Here is a 21,005-nt window from a genome sequence, read left to right as displayed (position 1 = left end):
AGGGAGGTTTTTTAGGTTTGCCACGCTAAAACAGGTTTTAGGTTGTTTTTTATCAGATTAGGAGTCAGTTGCTTCTGGGTTTGTTGGGGTTATCTTGGTGGGGGGGTTCCTCTTTAGTAAGAATGGTAAATTAAGCTGAGAAGTTTTCGGTAAGCATGAGCACAAAATCCGTTCCGCTCGCGGATTTTGCGGATTTTCGGTAAATTCGCAATCTGCGAACTCCCGCGAATTTACCGAAAATCCGCAAATCCGCGAGCGGCGGATCCGGGGGGCAAAAGTTCAAGCCTTCAAGCTTGAAGTTGTTGTAACTATTTTAGGATGGGGCCGGCAAGCTGCCAGCGCCATCCTAAAATAGTTACTAAGTTAGCTTCTACAGGAAGCACTAATAGATAAAATAAAGCAGGTGCTCGAGCACCTGCTTTATTTTATCTATTAGTTATTTTATCTATTAGTTACAGGATGATGGACAGCTCACTCAAGGGACCCCTGCGCTCATCGGTGCGATTGCATAGTAACACACACATGGTCGCTGGAACTAGTTGAAGCTCAAATTCAGTGACTCATTCATCAGCCCAAAAACAATCGTGAGCATTGTCGAGGCTGGGCAGGTGTGCCTTCTTCCCAAATCTACCGCCGAAAATCAGCTGTGATGCTGGATAGAGGCCTTTGTATCCTTGACTTTCACAAGCGCAATCCTCGTGCCACTGCTGACAGCTCACTCAAGGGACCCCTGCGCACATCGGTGCGATTGCATAGTAACACACACATGGTCGCTGGAACTAGTTGAAGCTCGAATTCAGTGACTCATTCATCAGCCCAAAAACAATTGTGAGCGTCGTCGAGGCTGGGCAGGTGTGCCTTCCTTCCCAAATCTACCGTCGAAAATCAGCTGTGATGCTGGATAGAGGCCTTTGTATCCTTGACTTTCACGAGCGCAATCCTCGTGCCACTGCTGACAGCTCACTCAAGGGACCCCTGCGCACATCTGTGCGATTGCATAGTAACAAACACATGGTCGCTGGAACTAGTTGAAGCTCAAATTCAGTGACTCATTCATCAGCCCAAAAACATTCGTGAGCGGCGTCGAGGCTGGGCAGGTGTGCCTTCTTCCCAAATCTACCGTCGAAAATCAGCTGTGATGCTGGATAGAGGCCTTTGTATCCTTGACTTTCACGAGCGCAATCCTCGTGCTGACAGCTCACTCAAGGGACCCCTGCGCACATCGGTGCGATTGCATAGTAACACACACATGGTCGCTGGAACTAGTTGAAGCTCCAATTCAGTGACTCATTCATCAGCCCAAAAACAATCGTGAGCGTCGTCGAGGCTGGGCAGGTGTGCCTTCTTCCCAAATCTACCGTCGAAAATCAGCTGTGATGCTGGATAGAGGCCTTTGTATCCTTGACTTTCACGAGCGCAATCCTCGTGCTGACAGCTCACTCAAGGGACCCCTGCGCACATCGGTGCGATTGCATAGTAACACACACATGGTCGCTGGAACTAGTTGAAGCTCAAATTCAGTGACTCATTCATCAGCCCAAAAACAATCGTGAGCGTCGTCGAGGCTGGGCAGGTGTGCCTTCTTCCCAAATCTACAGTCGAAATTCAGCTGTGATGCTGGATAGAGGCCTTTGTATCCTTGACTTTCACGAGCGCAATCCTCGTGCTGTTCCTGTGACCAGGAGCTTCTTTCTCTTCATCTGCTGCTCTGATCGGTCTCTGACCATTTATACACACAAGAGGCACTTGAACTCGCACAGAAGACCCCCCCACCCCCCGAGTGGGGCAGAAAGCAGTAGACCACAAAAACGAGTGGGGCAGAGGGCAAAAGGGCACAAACACGAGTGGGGCAGAGGGCAGAAAGGCACAAAAACGAGTGATACAGAGGGCAGAAGGGCAGAAGGGCATAAAAAACGAGAGAGTGGCAGTGATGAACCAGAGAGCGCATCACGGTCTCACCCAAAAAAAAAACGTGAACACGCTAAGCGCCCCGCGAACATGCCAAAACGCCCCGCGAACACGCAAAGCGCCCCGCGAACACGCAAAAATATAAAAATCTGCAAATTTGCACAAATTCGCTAATTTTGCGGATCGCGAATTCACAAATCCGCAAATTCGCGAATCGCGAATTCGCAAAATTCGCCCATGCTTAGTTTTTGGTTCATGTAATAAATAATGAATTGAAGAGTTCTTGCGCGAAGCATTTTTATAAGCTTCCTCAGAGGACAGTCATCCGGCCCACACTACTCAGTGCCACCCCAGGTCTCAGAAATTCGAATAGTGAAAGCGATCTGCTTACTCTTGCCCATAGTGCGATGCTTGCAGCCAAACGTGGTCAAGTGCAATCCTTTCAGACAGGCATTTTTGCAATCACACCAGGCAGCAAGCGTGTCTCCAGTGTCCGCAGCAGCAATCCGCCAGCTCCGCTATCACAGCAAGCCCATTATTGTCACTGACTGGAGCAGAGGGGCAGCACTGCCAGGGCCGACGTTGCTTTACTATATCGCACTTGTGCCGCTCTAATAGAAGGCTGCGCACCTCTCATCAGCCCCCGCTGGTAGCCGCTTGTTTGCCTGCTGTTAAGCTCGCAGTATTCTGGTGCATTCCTCCTTACCGTATTTAGCTGGGTCTACGGGCAGCACTCATCTTTCCCACGCTTTGCCACTCTCAGAATGCAAGACATCCGTTATTTCAAGTACTCGCCAGCACCTCTCTATCTGCAGCTGTGCTATAATGGTTTGTGGGAGCCGCCATGTTGGGCAGTCATTGTTCCGGTCAAAAACATTTCACATAGCGCTCAGATGGTGGCGTTCTGCTCGCCAGCTCTCACCTTGAATGCAGAGTAATGTATATATTGTTGTTTTCTCAATGGATGGTGGCGACAAGTAAGGATATTTTTCGGATTATAACCCTGACCAGCAGATCAACACTAATGTGAGGCCATTTTGCTACCCTCACCAAGTTGCTAAATCTTTTACAGAAAATAAAACCCTTACAATTAATCAACACTTTCCTTATTGACTGAACCTAGAAATAGTATTGAGATTAGGATTTGTGTGATGAATAACTCCTGATCTTCTTACAAAATATGTAAAAGGTCTGTCGCAGAGAAGTAAGAAGAAAGACCTTGAGTGGGACCCAAACCTGTTGATGTGAGTTAGAGTTGCTAAATCATGTTTATTTAGATTGAATCACGTTCCAGCAGAAGCTGGTAGCAGAGAGACTGTTTACGCAATGAGAAGAGGAGATATATACAATACTTTCCTGAGTCAGAGTAATGCCAAAGTCCCAAAGCCCAAAGCGTAGCACCTGAAGACTGACAATGTGCGATTTTCATTGGCAGTTGCTGTTTTGGAGGTGTGAGTATTAATAGGAAGATGTGGTGTGATTTGTGATTATCGTTGTGTTTGTTAAGTAGTACTTTGGAGTATGAGATTTAAATGTTTTGAGAAATGTATATGTTGATTGGCAAATTAATTCTAACAAGACTTTTATAGCACGGCTTAGCACCCGTGGGGGTATCCAGGTGCTGGGGATCATGCTGCAGAGGTGGGCATGTTCAAACAGCCAGGTCAGCATCTTGAATTTACAACTCTTCTGACTGGGGAGTCACTAGAGTTTCTTGAGGTGGGGGTGATGCAGGTTCACTTGGGGTGATCAAGGATGAGTCTGGCTGCATAATTCTGTATGAACTGTAGTCTCTTCAGGAGGTGTGAGGAGATTCCTGCATTGACTGTGTTACGATAGCCTAGGCAGTTTGTGACTAGGCCTTGGGGGATGGTTCATCTTGTGTTGACGGAAAGTCATTTGAAGACCTTGCGGAGCATCTGAATAGACAGGAAGCAGGTGGGGGAACCTGTGTTGATCTATTTTTTTCTGTCCAGAAATATGCAGGGCTTGTGGGCAAGATCTGTCGCGTGGATGAGAGCCCTAGTTTAAAAGGCTACCAGGAGTTTTTCTACAGGGAGGTGCTATTCCTGAAGATCAGTACTGTGAAGAAGTTGAGGAGTTATCAAGTTCTGCATTGACTAAGATCCCTGCATAGATACACAGATATTGAAAAAAGTGTAGAAGACATTTAATAAGAATTGGTTCATGGCTTCTGGACTGCTAAAGGTTTGTGGTGTAAATCATGAGGTACCATAGACTACACAAATTGAGATTAGGATATTAATAAACTGTTGGGATTGTATTACTATTGACTGATGTTGGCAGACCGTGATTGCACAAAGGGTGACGCTACATTCAGTAGAGTGACTTCCTGCTGGTCAAGATGTCACCTGTGAATATAATAATCTTTTTGTGTGAGAAGTTGGAATTTGTAAAAAAACGTAATATTCCAATTGGTGAAATGTTTCTAATTTTCTTTAGTGGAATAGACAAAGATTGTTTATTTTTGCTGTTTAATGTTGTCGAATTGTGTGTACGATAGAAATTATAAAGGGTGAACTGCTGAGTGAAATCATGTGACATAGTATTCCGCACTGCGGTAGGTTGATTGGTGTACAGTTGCGCTGTGACTGGTTGATGACGATTGTGTGCATATTTAACCGCATCGTTGCGGCGCATTTTCCCCTGCTGTGCTGGAATATGCAAAAACCCATTATTCATGACGAGCTGGGCTCGTCATGAGCGTGCGAGGAGGCTACCTCATGACGAGCCCAGCTCGTCATGAGCGTCGAAGGGGTTAATAGAGATTGGTTAGAAGGTCTTCAAGAATACAAACTGTGACAGAATTGGAGAAAAAAGTATGATTTTTACAGATAGGGAAAGGATTCTGTTTACAATAACAGTAAACCAGGGAGAAGACAATTTATTTGACGATGGGATTTTTCCTCAATGGTTATGAAGAAGCAGCATGACTTAGAAAGACAGAAAGTGTAGAACAGCAAGTCACCCAAAAAACCCCAAAAGGAGAGACCACTTAATGTTTCAAAACTATTAGAGGAACTATTATTATTATTAGAGAATGTTTGGTTCATGAACATTTGAATCAGGAGATATAATTAATTTAATTAAGGAGATTACAAGACTGCAGCAATCACACACAATACATTAAGTGATCTGACCTTTCAAAGAGTTTTCCTTTGCAGAGATGTTACAAGGTACTATTAGATGATGGAGCAATTGAGACAATGCGTTCTTCAGAAATGGATTTCCCTTTTAACTGACTTGGTACTATGCATCCATAAATGGAGTGATTTTGAGAGAATAGAAATGAATGGCCCAAAAAGCATTAAAAGCAAAAGAAATAATCAGAAGTAGATGGGAAAAATAAAAAGTCAGGTTCACAAGATGTGGAAGAAGAAGAATTGGATTATCCAAGAAGAGTATTCACCCATATACAATGGAGCAGAGGTTATTTTGCAAAATTTACAAACAGTTTTGCTGAACAAGAGACAAACCTGTGCAGTGGGACACAGCGGTTGACTGATTTGACAACATGTCAAAGGTGTTGTGGATTGATTTGAAAATGGTCTTAGCATTGTGGTGCCAAATGATTTGTGGGCTGAATGTAAGGTTGTTGTGCACTGGCCATGTAAAGAGCCAATGAGAGAGGTATGCACTAATGTACCATCTCTATATTGAAGGAGAACAACGAAGCAGGGATTACTTTCCTGAAAGGCAAAGTTCCTCCAAGATTTAAACAAAAGATCACAAAACCTCATAAGAGCCAAAAGAATCATTGCATGAATATTTTGGGTCATTGCTTTAGGCATTTCAACAGCACAGAAGGAGAAAATATCCCAATGTCAGTGATATCTGATTCGTTGTATCTCAGTTTGTTATTGGGTTAAGACCAGAGATCAGTGCGCATATACAACAAAGTGTAGTTGGCTGAGGAATGCAAAATATTGAAGTGAGGAACAAGGAATGAAGCAGAAAACGTTTACTCAGAGAGCGTTTAAGGACCAGCCGTTTGCAGTAAATCAGGTGGTATGCAAGATGTTGGTGCAAAAGCAGGAGTACACGGTACACAATGAGGTTTAAGTCAAGGTAGAGTGATTTTGGTTGATCAGAATTCTTGTTTGAATGTCGCAACTCTAAAGAAAATTACTCCTTGTCATTATTGTGACAAGATCAGGCACTTCTTCATCCTGAACAAAATGCAAATGCAAAACTTACCAGTGTAGAAAGAGGTCCTGATGATGCAAGTGCTACAAGCCCAAATGGTTCGACACAAAATGGTAAAGCCTAGATGCATTATTAACTAGTTGCTCAAGTCATACTTAAAACCTTTCCAGAACCAAAATCAGAATGCATTGTAACAGTTTCCTGTATTTGATAATGGCAGTTTTGGCTTTTGACAATTCCCAGTGACAATGACAGAGGGGGAGGAAGAATATGTGCTTGACAGTCTTAGAGATAGAGTAGAATGGTCCATTTGTTGGGAGTGAGGTGAATGGCAACCATGTATAATTTCTGATCGATACCAGTGCTACCAGAGCCACTGTTAGACTAGCGGAAGTCCCAGATCTGCATCTCTTGGGAAAGAAGATACAATTTATAGGAGTTACTAATAAACATATTAGAAATCCAGTTTCAGAGAAAGTTCATATACGAATAGGTTCATTTGAGCTAAGTCGTCAATTTTCTGTCTGCAATTCTAGTCCTGGAAAACTGTTTGGTTTTGTTGTCCAAGTTAAATTGCAAAATGTATTGTTCCTCAGACAGGGTTGAATCTCAGACCCATGATGAGGGTGTTGAGTTTTAATCCCCTTCGGTACTTTGGATCGGGAGTAGCTGTCCGATGCACCAGTGCTCATGTGTGTTGGACGGCTCCCAGTAATCGGTGCACGTGGCACAATTAATTTCTTTAAGCCCTGCACAGCCTCAAGAGCTGGGCAAGCTCCTGAGGCTGTTCTGTTTGTTTCAGGGAAATGACGATCAGTGCACTCATCATGATGACGTAATTTCTCTGAACCGGAAATTCAAATGAGCCGAGAGGCTCATTTCAGTTTCACTTTCTATGAGTTTTTTATATGTAGGGGTGGGAGCTGCCCACAATGGGCATGTCAATGCTCCCACATCCCCAAAAAATTGCCACTGCTCCCGATATGTATATAGGGGTGGGTGCTGCTCAAAATGGGCATGCCAATGCCCCCAACCCCTGTACAAAAATTCTACCGTCTTACTGATGCCCAGGAGGTAGATAGGGGCAGTAGCCCCTGATCTACCACTCAGGGGGACTGGAAGCTTCTAGGCACCAGGGATTGTTTATTTTTTATTATTGCGGGTGGGGCCTGCCCAAAAAGGCATGACAATGCCTCCACCTCCCATAAAAATGCCACAGTCTTTCTATCTCCCCTGGAGGCAGATAGGGGCAATAGCCCCTGATCTGCACCCTTGGGCGGCAGAAAGCACACTAGAAACCAGGGATTTTTTATATGCATATTGGAATGGGCGTTGATCAAAATGGGCATGCCAATGCCACCACCCCCACAACAAATTTTACAGTCTTTCTCCCCTTCCAGGAGGCAGATGGGGCAATAGATCCTGGCTTACCGCTGGGAGAGGGAAGAGAGCTCACTAGGCACCAGGGATTGTTTTGTTTTTTATACATAGGGCATGCATGTATCCCCAGCTCCCCCTCAAAAATTGCCACAGTCTTTCTGCTTCTCCCGGGAGGAAGATGGGGGCAAAAGCCCCTAACCTACCCCCTGGGGAGCAGTAAGACCTCTAGGCACCAGGGATTATGTTGTTATTGTATACGTAGGGGCGGGTGCTGCCCAGAATGGGCATTTTAATGCCACCTCCCCCCAAAAAAATTTAACAGAGTCTTTCTGCCCTCCTGGAGGCAGATGGGGGCAATACTCCATTATCTGACCCCCTCGGGGGCAGAAAGCCCACTAGGAACCACAAACGTTACTGTTTTTTATTTGTAGTAGAGGGGGCTGCCCAGAAAGGGCATGTCAATGACCCACCCCCCCGAAAGAAAGAAGTGAGTTTGGGGCAACAGCACCTTTTCTGACCCTCGGGGGGCATAAAGCCCACTAGACACCAGTGGTTATGATTTTTATTATACGTAGGGGGGCGACTGCCCAGAATGCGCATGCCAATGCTCCCACCCCCCCATCCGCGCGCAGGTGTCAGCCTCCTTGACCCGCATAGAGTCTGCGCTCCTAAGATACGAAAGGGAAGAGGAGGGGACTGGCAGACATGCGAACAAACTCGGGGACCTTCGTGGAGATCATGCGGTTCTCATCGAACGCCTTAGGTGCCACAACTATGCAGCACACACCGCCAAGATGCATGCCAAGGCAGATAGAGCTGGCAGCCTACTGGCCTGGCTGGTGCAGAAAGCAGAGCGCAATATCCTGATAGGTGCCATTCGCGAAGGGGACGGGACGGTGGTATACACGCATCGCGAGATCCACCAGGTGATGACAGAATACTACAGATGGTACAAAAGGGGGTGGTGATGGACAGAGCATCTGAACCAATCAAACACTCACACCCAGTCAAAAGATCTGGGTTTGACCCATCACCGTTCTTTAGCCCACTCTGCCACCCCAGTTCAGACATGGCTATATGCAAATCAGTCTGACCCTGTGCCTCATGGGAAAAGTCCAGCCCGAACTGCCAAACCATGCCTTCCCTGGACCATAAACAAGCTTCCGAGGACCTGTTTCTGGCATTCCAGCCGTCTTCAGCCCGGCTTGCTTGAATCCAGTGGCAAAGTGAGCAAGGGACTCAGGTCTGAGCATACCCTGCCACACTTATGGCGGCCAAAAGCGGTACAAAAGGGGGTGGTGATGGACGGAGCATCTGAACCAATCAAACACTCACACCCAGTCAAAAGATCTGGGTTTGACGCATCACCGTTCTTTAGCCCACTCTGCCACCCCACTTCAGACAATGCTATATGCAAATCAGTCTGACCCTGTGCCTCATGGGAACAGTCCAGCCCGAACTGCCAAGCCATGCCTTCCCTGGACCGGAAACAAGCTTCCGAGGACCGGTTTCTGGCATTCCAGCCGTCTTCAGCCCGGCTTGCTTAAATCCAGTGGCAAAGTGAGCAATGGACTCACATCTGAGCATACCCTGCCACACTTATGGCGGCCAAAAGCGGTACAAAAGGGGGTGGTGATGGACGGAGCATCTGAACCAATCAAACACTCACACCCAGTCAAAAGATCTGGGTTTGACCCATCACCCTTCTTTAGCCCACTCTGCCACCCCAGTTCAGACATGGCTATATGCAAATCAGTCTGACCCTGTGCCTCATGGGAACAGTCCAGCCCGAACTGCCAAGCCATGCCTTCCCTGGACCGGAAACAAGCTTCCGAGGACCGGTTTCTGGCATTCCAGCCGTCTTCAGCCCGGCTTGCTTGAATCCAGTGGCAAAGTGAGCAAGGGACTCACGTCTGAGCATACCCTGCCACACTTATGGCGGCCAAAAGCAGTACAAAAGGGGGTGGTGATGGACGGATTATCTAAACCAATCAAACACTCACACCCAGTCAAAAGATCTGGGTTTGACCCATCACCGTTCTTTAGCCCACTCTGCCACCCCAGTTCAGACATGGCTATATGCAAATCAGTCTGACCCTGTGCCTCATGGGAACAGTCCAGCCCGAACTGCCAAGCCATGCCTTCCCTGGACCGGAAACAAGCTTCCGAGGACCGGTTTCTGGCATTCCAGCCATCTTCAGCCCGGCTTGCTAGAATCCAGTGGCAAAGTGAGCAAGGGACTCACGTCTGAGCATACCCTGCCACACTTATGGCAGCCAAAAGCGGTACAAAAGGGGGTGGTGATGGACGGAGCATCTGAACCAATCAAACACTCACACCCAGTTAAAAGATCTGGGTTTGACCCATCACCGTTCTTTAGCCCACTCTGCCACCCCAGTTCAGACATGGCTATATGCAAATCAGTCTGACCCTGTGCCTCAAGGGAACAGTCCAGCCCAAACTGCCAAGCCATGCCTTCCCTGGACCTGAAACAAGCTTCCGAGGACCGGTTTCTGGCATTCCAGCCGTCTTCAGCCCGGCTTGCTTGAATCCAGTGGCAAAGTGAGCAAGGGACTCACGTCTGCGCCTACCCTGCCACACTTATGGCGGCCTAAAGCGGTACAAAAGGGGGTGGTGATGGACGGAGCATCTGAACCAATCAAACACTCACACCCAGTCAAAAGATCTGGGTTTGACCCATCACCGTTCTTTAGCCCACTCTGCCACCCCAGTTCGGACATGGCTATATGCAAATCCGACTACTACAGAGACCTCTACAGAGCCAGAGGCACTGGCCATGCGCACATGCTGGCTGACTTCCTGGAGTCGATTGCGCTACTCACAGCCACGGAGAACCAGAAAGCAGACCTCGGTGCCCCACTCACATTGGAGGAGGTGGGAGATGCGATCCAAGTACTGGCAACCGGAAAAACGCAAGGGCCTGACCGCCTGCCATCTGAGTACTATAAGGCGAATAGGAACATCCTGGCGCCTCACCTCCTCTGCGTGTACAGGGCGTCGGACGATGCGGGCCACCTCCCACCGTCCATGCGGGAACCATTTCTAGTGTCTCTACCTAAACCCGACAGAGACCCCATGTCTTTAGGGTCCTACCACCCGCTGGCAATGCTTAATACCGACTATAAGGTGCTAGCCAAAATCCTTGCGGAGCACCTGGCACCGGTGGGCCCACATTTAGTCCACGCAGATCAGAACGGGTTCGTCCCAGCAAGGTCCACATCCCTCAACCTCAGGAGGTATTTCAGGGTAGTGGCGGGAGCGGGAGGGCCTGGCCCAGGGCGGGGTGCCTGGTTCTGGACTTAGAAAAGGCTTTTGCTTTTGATTGCCTAGAGTGGGGTTACTTGTCGTTGGTACTGGAGAAGTTTGAGCTGGAAGCAAACTTCCTACAGATGGTGGGACTCTTGTACAGGAATCCAGTGGTCCGCATCAGGCTGGGTGCCTATATCTCAGAGGCGGTAGCGGAGGGCAGGGGCACCCGTCAGGGGTGTCCTCTGTCTCCCCTACTCTTCGCACTGGCCATGGAGCCCTTAGCTGCGGCCATGAGACAAACCTTGGCCGACGGTATTCCACTGGGCGATGGAGTCCACCAGGTGTCGCTGTACACAGATGACCTACTAGTCTTCCTCCGTGATGTGAGCCGTGTACCGGAGCGACTGGCCCACCTGCTGCATCGCTTTGCCGGCCTATCGGGGCTCCGCGTAAATGCAGGCAAGTCATGCCTCTACGCGTTTAGTAGCGACGTAGCCGATCCGGAGTATAGCCTTCTTGGCACTTGGGTCCAGTGGAGAGCAGACAAGTTTAAGTATCTGGGGCTCAAATTGGCTTCTGGTCCACGCTCCCCCTGACGTCCTCGCCTTCGGTACTATTTCGCAAACCTGCCCTTATTCGTGCCCGCGTCCTTTTTCTCCAAACTTAACAAGATCCTGTGCGATTTTATTTGGGGAGCGTTCCGACATCGACTGGCGCTCGGGAAGCTATTTCTACCCACGGACAAAAGCGGATTGGCCAGTCCCTGCTTTGAGCATTACTATTTGGCGGTGCAGCTGCAGTGAATCGCCCGGTGGTTAGCGGACAGGGGCAGAGAAGATACCGCCACGAACGAACCGCCCTATACTCTGGAGCGGATCACTGCACTAATTCACCCTCTAGTGGCACCGGTGCGTCCCACCCCGCTATTGCTGGTAGTGGCATTCCGATGCTTTCGCAGGGCACTGCAGGTCAAGAGAACGGTGCTCCCATATGCACCAGCGGTGCCACGGAGGGCTCACCGGGAGGTGAGGGGGTCCTCACGCACTGCATGCTGGAACAGTGGCGGGAAGTGGACGTCCATACGTTGGGCAACTTGTATCAAGATGGAGCACTGGTACCTTATGAGACCCTGGTCACGGATGTTGGGCTCCCCCCTGGGGGGTTCCTCCTGCATCGCTCGCTCACGGCTCACATGCCGGCTAGGTGGGGCGACATTTCGGAGGAGCCAGCGCAGCACCTGACTGTACAATACCTGCATGTCATGGGCAGAGGCAGGCATCTAATTAAGTGGTTTGCCGCATCTCTATGGATGCACACAGAATTGGACCTGACCCCGCTCGGGGGAAAGTGGGAGCGAGACCTAGGGCGAGCACTGGTGGACAAAGAATGGGAATAGATTCTTAAAAGTCCGGTACGCATCCCCAGAAATATGCGTTTCCGGCAAATACAGGTATATATAGTTCACAGGGCCTACCTCACCCCCGAATTAATAAATAAGCACTTTCACAGGACGGATGCGTCCTGCCCTAGATGTGGTACGGTGAACGCAGATCTTCTTCATCTTTTGTGGCACTGCTCCGGGCTTGGCACTTACTGGAGGGACGTTAGTGTGTTACTTACACGGTGCACAGGCCGCACCATCCCTTGCGACTGGCCTGAATACCTTTTGCACCACTTTAGGCGCTCGCCTAAAGACAAGGCATCATCCCGCTTCTTAGATTTGGGGATGGTAACGGCAACACACCTCCTCATTAGGAGTTGGAAGGCGAGCACTACGCCAAGTGTGCCGGTATGGGTTCTGTCCCTACAGTAGTGGGCCCAAGCAGAATGGACTGCCATACGGAGGGAGGAAATAGTGGGACGCCACAGGGAACCCATGGCGGAACACTGGGAACGCATGCTCAATGCTTTACAGACAGCAGACAATGCCGCGAGCGAAGAGGGAACGGGGGCTAGTCAGACGCAGCAAGCGGCGGATGGACACGAAGCGGACAACATGCCTGACATGCAGACTGGTGCACAACATGAAAATGCGTAGGGACAGCAGCATAATTGAGACACGTAGGCTAAGGGGGTTGGGCAGGGGGTTGGGCAGGGGAGGGAGGAGTTGGGGGGCTCTGAGGTCAGGTATGGGGATGGAAAGTAATGTACCTCTGTGACAGTGCCGCAGTTTATTGCTTCTTGTTCATTGTTTCTGTTTTGTTGCAAAGGACCTTTTGCAGTTGTATATATATATAATTTGTCTCTTTACACAAGACTAGGGCGCATTGACTCCTTTACGCTACGGACATACTCAGGCACCCAAGGTCATCGTGCATGCTAACTGCGTGCACTATTATAATGCCTCATGGTTGTGTCAGGATGATTATGTATTTTAAGCCGGACAAGGCTGAAGAACCGTACTATCTGCAATTGCGCACCTATTGAAATGCTGTATTGTTTTTTATTTTTTTTTTAAAAAACACAAATGCCAATAAACAGAGGTGACAAAAAAAATGGTATGATAAATGTCCCAAAAAGTTTTAAAGGGGACAACATAAAGAAGACGATAGAATTACTAAAGGAATTTATTCCGGGTTTAGAGACAACAGTGCTTGAGGAAGATATACTACGTGTTCATTTAGACCCCTTTCATAACTCCCCTGCTAGAAAGGCTCCTAGGAAAATCTTAATACATTTTTAACCCTATGCCCTCAAGGGAGAATACTGGCTAAAGCCATTAAAGCAGGCACTCAAACAAAGGGAGATTGGTCTTTTAAAATTAGGTCAGACATATCCAGAGCCACTCAAGATAGGCAATTGGAGCTAGGCAAATATATTCACTAATTTAGATAGTTAGGAGCCACAAACCAGTTGCCTTACCCAGCCACATTGAAGTTATTATGGAATAACCAAAATGCTAAATATCAATGGTCCAAAAGAAGAGAAAAGTATGATTGAGTAATCTAAAGCACACCAACAAATTTGAGCTAAACAGATACAGGAGGGGTAGGAAAGCTTGATAGGGTAGCCTCAAAGTAGATTACCTGAAAACTTTCCTTTGTGATCATGCCTCTTCCCTTCCCCAGGGTGGGAAGGGAAGAACATGATTATAAAGGAAAGTCTGTATGATTTTTAGCACAGGGTGTAAGAGCATGTGGGGGAAAAACAAGAAAACAAACAAGTTTTCATCGATGAAGAAAAGAGCTGCATGGCTAACAGGTACTACAGTTGTAGTCCTCTTTTTCATATATTCCAAGATTGAATCATGATGGACCCACTGAAAGATAAGACCCTCGTAATACTGTCATGGAATGTCAATACCCTCTGAGTTGTTGGTAGATACAGGAACATTATGGAGTATTGGAGATCATCAAGCAGTGAAATAAGAATACAAGAGACACAATTACTAAAAGAAGCAAGGCTGAGTATCTTAAAAGGGCATACCACACTAGCATAAGGTACTATGAATAGAGGAATTTTCAGATTTTTCCTTATTGGTACCCTGCTTGTGTCGCAGCTGCTACAAACTACAGCTATGCATATTTAGCAGCTTTAATTTTATTGAAAAAAATGATCAGCTGATTCAATTTAGCATCTTAACCCCTTCGACGCTCATGACGAGCCCAGCTCGTCATGGAGTTTCCATTGGTTTCAATGGAAATTACATGGGAATCAACAAATAGGCTTAGCATCCAAGTGGTTAAACAAACCAAAAGACAAAAGGGCTCTTCAGTGTTTCATAATTGCTGATACTTGTTACAGGTTAAACTTTATTTTGATTACAGTAAGATTTAGAGGTGATTGATATCTTTGACGGTCAAGAAGACAAAAAAGGGAGGTACAAGATTGATGGATGAATTTGTTAAACCATATAGTTAATTTCACTGTCAATTTGCTTTTGCAGAATGTCGAAGATCATGGGATTGTCTTACGCAGTAACTGAGTTTGAAATCTGCAACAATAACTGCTGTGTGTTAGCTTGCATGTCAGGCGAATGAATGGATGTTTATTTCCCATTATGTTTTTTTAACTAATGTGAAAGAAAAACCATTCTAGGAAAAACAATATTAAATTTCTAAATATTCCGGAAGATATTGAGGGCAATGACATCAAAGCATTTATAGTGGCCCTGCTTAAGGCTACTGTGTTGAAGGATTCCCCCGACACGGCGCAGGATTTATTGGCGGATATTCAAAGAGCCCATCGTGATCCTTTCCGCCGGAACCTCAGCAAAGAAAGACCTAGGAAGATCTTAGTTAACTTTCTTACCTACTCTGTTAAGGAGAAGATTTTATCACTGGGACTGAAAGCTGGCCAGATTAAATCTGCTTCTTTTTCCACTCCCTTCACTTTCACTACTCGATCAGATATCTCCCACATCACGGCATCTAGGCAATGGGAGATGGGCAAGAGGTTGGCAACCTTTAACTCCTTGGGGGCCCGTGCACAAATGAAATTCCCCGCATCTCTGAGGGTCATGTGGAATAATCATATGTACAATTTCCGGCAGGTGGAGGAGGCAGATGGCCTGATAGAAAAAATCCAAGCTGGGAATAAAGGGGAGAGGGGAGTCGGTCTGCAGGGGTCGATGCCATCAGGGGGAGCTGGGTCCGGGTCAGGGTCAGGGTGAGCAACAATACTGATCATTTCTGGATGGGCCTATTAAGAATTTCAATGATAGAAACATGACTAGTATGGTATATCTACTGTTTAAATTAAATGTTCTAAATAGTAACGCAGCTTTCTCTTTTCCTTTTTTTTTTTTTTTTTCTTTCCCTTGCTGGTCTCTTTATTTCCTTTTTCTCTCTCTTTTGACTTTTCTTCAAACACCGCGTAGGGGGTGGGCCCGTCGAAGAGCAAGTTGCTCAAGAAGACAAAGAGGGTTCCCCAGGGTGGGATGGGGGGGGTAGTCAGGTCACGGGGGGGAAAGCAGTGGGGCAAAAGAAGAAAAAATGTGTCCTTATCGCAACAAATTGTACAAGAAATATTTATGCCAACCAACATCTTTCCATTATACTGTTCAGTCGGGTGCTGGAGCAAGTGCGGGGGGAGGAGTTCACAAAAATGGTGCAGGGCGATATAGGTTTTTTATCTTGGAATGTTAACGGGCTTAGATGTATCTGACGTAGAAGATTAATATTTAAAAATCTGGAACAGTCAGAGGCTAAAGTGATCCTGCTCCAGGAAACACATCTGACATCTGCAGAAGCTAAAGAGGACTTTGGGAGAGTTAGATGGATTGATGCTTCTTGCTATTCAAATCAATCCGTCACCAATAAAGGGGTGGCGATATTAATTAAGGTCGGCTGCGGCGGCTCAATAAAATCATTCTTAACTGACCATTCAGGTAGATGGGTGCAAGCTCTGATCAACATTAGGGGGAGGGATCTCACTGTGGTTTCATTTTATGGCCCCAATATAGATGATCCTGTATATATACATAAGGTCCAGGACAACCTGTCAGGAGTCAGTTCAATGTTACTTATAGGAGGAGATTTCAATGTCCTTCTTGATCCTAGGCAAGACCGTTCTAACCACCGTCTGGCGGTAGTGGCTCCAAAGACGCGACATGCGATGAAGAATATGATTTCAGACCTGGGACTAATAGACGCATGGAGAGCGAAAAATGGGCCGGTCCCAGGCCATACTTACTATAGTAAAAAACATGGCCACGCTTCAAGACTAGACTATATCTTATTAGATCAAGAAGGCTTGGAGTCAATGAAGGACATGGATATTTTACCTAGTGTATTATCTGATCATGCACCTATTATGGTCACATTCAATATAGGAGGTGACAGGCCGAAAGTAAATTCTAGATGGACTCTTAAGCGAGGGGCCTTATATGATCAGGATGTTGTCTCTAGGATAGAAACATCCTCTGTCAATTTCTTCTCTGATAATTTAGGATCGACATCCCCTGAATTTGTATGGGACGCCTACAAGGCGTTTGTCCGTGGTCAATTTCATGGCGCAATAAGCTCCTGTAACAGGAAAGAGGCTGTTAAATTTAAAACAATAGAGGACAAGATCTCCTCTTTAGAAACACTGAGAATAAACCTAAATGCGGAAGACGCCCCCCGAATCTCATCTGAAATTGATCTTCTCCGTCAAGAATATCGGGGGCTCCTAGACCAGAAGGTTAGGGCGCAATGAGCCTCTTACTCTATGGAGAACTATGAATATGGAGAAAGAGCAGGCGTAGTGCTGGCAGGGAAAATAAGAGCAGACTGAGTTAAGAATAACATCAATAGGCTGATTATAGATGAACAGGGCAGGATATCATGTCAGCAGACAGAGATGGAAAAATGCTTTTTTGCACATTTCTCTGAGCTATATAAAGAGGAGCCATCCAGCAGTTCAGTAAATGCTATGCGTTGGTTGGAAGATAAGGATCTACCCAACCTATCGGAGGAGGGTCGTACCCTGCTAGATAGTCAATTTACTGTAGAGGAGATTAAATCACAAATTAATAAAATTAAAAAAAATAAAGCAGCTGGACCTGACGCTCTACCGGGTGAGGTCTATAAAATATTCATAGATTTATTAGCACCTAGACTATGTGAATTGTTTAACTTTATCTATAGCCCACATGGTAAAATCCCACCCTCTTGGAAAGAGTCCATCATCGTTTTGCTATTAAAACCAGGCAAAGATCCCCTCAGGATGGAGTCTTATAGGCCAATCTCCCTGCTAAACGCCGATTATAAGATCTTCACTGGTGTGTTGGCAGGGAGACTGGCCAGGCTGGCTCCGTCCCTGATTAATCCAGACCAAAAAGGTTTTATTCCGGGAAGGCACATTCACGAGCTGACCCTTCAACTCATAGGCTGTATAGATCTTGCGGTGACGCGGTCGGAGCCATTGGCGGTGGCTGCCTATGACGCCGCCAAGGCGTTCGATCGCGTCAATTGGGGATTTCTGTGGGATGTGCTTAAAACTATGAGGTTCGGGGGGATCTTCATTAATACCCTCAGGAGTTGTTATGAGGGAGCCTCAGCAGCAATATTGCTGAATGGCTTGCTCTCTCCTAGACTTAATGTGGGGAGGGGGACTAGACAGGGGTGCCCTATATCGCCCCTTTTGTTTGACATATACATTGAGCCCCTGGCTCAGGCACTCCGATTGGATAACAGGGTCACTCTTTTTAGAATAAATGATTATTCCTCTCAACTGGCCCTTTATGCGGATGACTTAATGATTTACACCAGTAATCCGGCGGAGGTATTCCCCAGAGTAGAGGAGATCATGCTGGAATATGGACAGTATTCTGGTTATTTAATAAACAATACTAAAACTGAAATAATGTGCTGGGGAGTAGATAACTGGGACGGCCCGCAAAGTAACCAGTTTAGATATTTAGGAGTTCTAATTACTTCCGACCTTAAGGATATTGCAAAGGTCAACCTGACGAAGGTTATTAAGGATATTTGTTTGTTGTTTTCGAAGTGGCAGAATATCCCTTTGACGATATACGGCCGGGTTAACCTGGTTAAAATGGTTATTTTGCCCAAACTAACATATATATTCAATGCTATACCTGTAACCTTTCAAAATAAAGTTCTGGGGAATATTCAGGGGAAGATAGGTAGCTACATCTGGGCAAACAAGAGCGCTCGGTTCTCATGGAAAAAACTTAAAAGAAGTCTGTTGAAGGGAGGAATGGCACTGCCGGATGTTCTCTGGTATTCTTTCTCCTTTCAATTAAAAAACATTCGTACCCTCTTAACCGGTCCAGACGATTCTCACTGGGGTCGGATATTAAAGGCGATGCTAGACTTAGAAGGGGGAGGTCCGGGTTTCTTGTATAAATACGGGTCTCCAAGATTCTTCAAAAAAGTTCGTCTAAAGGTTTTAAGATCTGCTTTGACGTTGTGGTGCAGACTGAAGAGATGCTGGGGTATAAAATACTATTCAGACCTGGCCCCCATCTGGGACTCCCCAGGTACACCACTATGCCTAAAAGACAGTCTTTCCCAAGCTGTTAGAAGTGCAGGCGTAATCACCTGGTCAGATCTTGTCACGGCGGAGGGTGTTCTTCCATGGGAAGTTCTGCGGGCTAAGATCGGGGACTCTTTTTCCCGTTTCAAATTCATCCAACTCCGCTCCTGGTACGACACAGAGAAAGACAATATAGGGGGTAATTGGGAAATTGAGGAAGCTCTCCAGTCTGTCGGCGTGAGGAAGAAAGAGGTAGCCCTCTGGTATAGAGAATTGTTGAATTCAGAAGTCACCACAGTCACGCCTCTACACCAGGTTTGGAGTGCATCTGCCTTTGAGGCCCCTGCCGCTGTGCTCTATGAAAGATCTCTTAAATTTCTATATAGGTTTGTTAAGTCGGCCTCACTGAAAAAGAATCACTACTATGTATTAAATAGGTTGTATTTCACGCCAAAAAAAATAGCTACGTTTGTTTCCCCCCCCCCCCTTGTGTCCAAGGTGTGATCTAGTAGAAGCCGATGATATACACATGTTCTATGACTGCCCGGCAATTGGCCCCTTTTGGACAAAAGTGGGAGAGACACTTGATAATGTCTTAAAAACAAATATTGGTTTGAACGGGGTGAAGGTAATGTTTGGTTTAGACTTGGAAACTACTAATGAGCTCAGTGAGGATCAGATAGCATTAGCCTTCACTCTAATTATCATTGCCCGTAGAGAAATCTGCATGTTATGGAAAGATCCAGCCCCCCCACTACATGATAAGTGGCTACGGTCTGTTCTTAAAACTGCACGGTTAGAGTTACACGTAATAGAAACACCACAGTTTGGCTTCCATTGTGGGAATGGGCACTTGAGCTGAGGTTGGTATCCGATTCCGTGTTTGTCCAATGATTACACCGGGTCCCGGGATAAAGGGGCAGCCAGGACGGCTTCGGGTGCAGCATGGACCCTGACCCTGGGCGCACAAGAGAGAAAGGGTTGCTGGTGTCTTTCTTTTGCAAGTACCAAAGGTGAGATGATGACAAAAAAAAAAAAAGAGAGAAAAAATATTTTGAAAATACTCAAACACATTTTTGATGTTTAATAATCGTCACATTCTGTATTGCAAATTAGAAATATACATCCTCAGGTCTCTTTTACTGACATTTATTCATTAATTCTAAGAGTGGATGTGTGCGATTTTATTTATCAGGCATATTCTTGAATAAACCCCAAAACTAATGGCTAAGGTGGTCGATCTCAAATCTGTGGAACCAGATTTGAATCTCTGCATCTTGGAATCTTGAGGCTCAACATCCTGTGATTCTGTGCAATGCCTAACAAAAACAAGCATTTGCAATGCAATAGGTCTTGCATTCACGCAAGTTTGAGCTATTGGCATAGTAAATGACAATGATTTTATTTATGTTTTAGGTTTTAAAACCTAAATTATAGGTATTTTGATTTATAGTACTGATAGCTTAAACTAATACACGCCCTATTGCATTGCAATAATGCGACTTCTCGACCGCATGTTAGATTTTAAATATCAGAGGAAGAGACCGGCCTGCGACATCTTCAAAGTAGTGATAAATAGTGAAGTGAAGAAGATGTGTAAAGATGTGTATGTGCTGTAAATGACACAGACACAAAGTGTGAAATGAGAGTCACAAATGATCTGAGCCATAAACACTAGCAAAGCGCTCCACCACCTTTTTTTCTGTGATTACACTGTTGCAGCTCAGGAGGAAGAGCGGGAGGGGGCTATTTCCTACCCTCTTCGTGATTTGAGTGTCCAATGGGACATTGTGTAATGTCATTGCTATCTTTGGTCTAATAAAAAACACTCCAGATGAAGTAGGGCCCTGGCTTTACTTTCTGGTGCATGGCGGGCTCTGGCCTTATACAGTGTCCCTGGTATTACTAGTGAGACAGAGGTGCTAATGAGATGTTATAGGTATTATGGTGGTGGTATTGGTGGTGGTGGTATTGGTGGTGGTGGTATTGGTATTGGTGGTGGTGGTGGTGGTAGTATTAGTGGTGGTATTGGTGAAGGTGGTGGTATTGTTGTTGGTAGGGGTATTGGTGGTGGTGGTATTGGTGGTGGTGGTATTGAAGGTGGTGGTGGTATTGGTGGCTGTGGTGGTATTAGTGGTGGTGGTATTGGTGGTGGTGGTGGTGGCGGTGGTATTGGTGCATCTTTCATAAACTAAACAAAAGGAAGTTAAGTGCAGCATTGATTGACCAGTCATTTTGTCACAAGGGCAGGGAATGGCATCAAGGTTCCTCTTAAGACCAAATGGGAAGCATAATAACTATTGAAATGTGTCATTTCTAAATCAGAATAGTAGGGAGCATTCCCAATGTCCCCTTGC

This window comes from Lissotriton helveticus, chromosome 7, assembly GCF_964261635.1.
Source record: "Lissotriton helveticus chromosome 7, aLisHel1.1, whole genome shotgun sequence".
NCBI lineage: Eukaryota > Metazoa > Chordata > Amphibia > Caudata > Salamandridae > Lissotriton > Lissotriton helveticus.
This window is presented reverse-complemented; position numbering follows the sequence as displayed.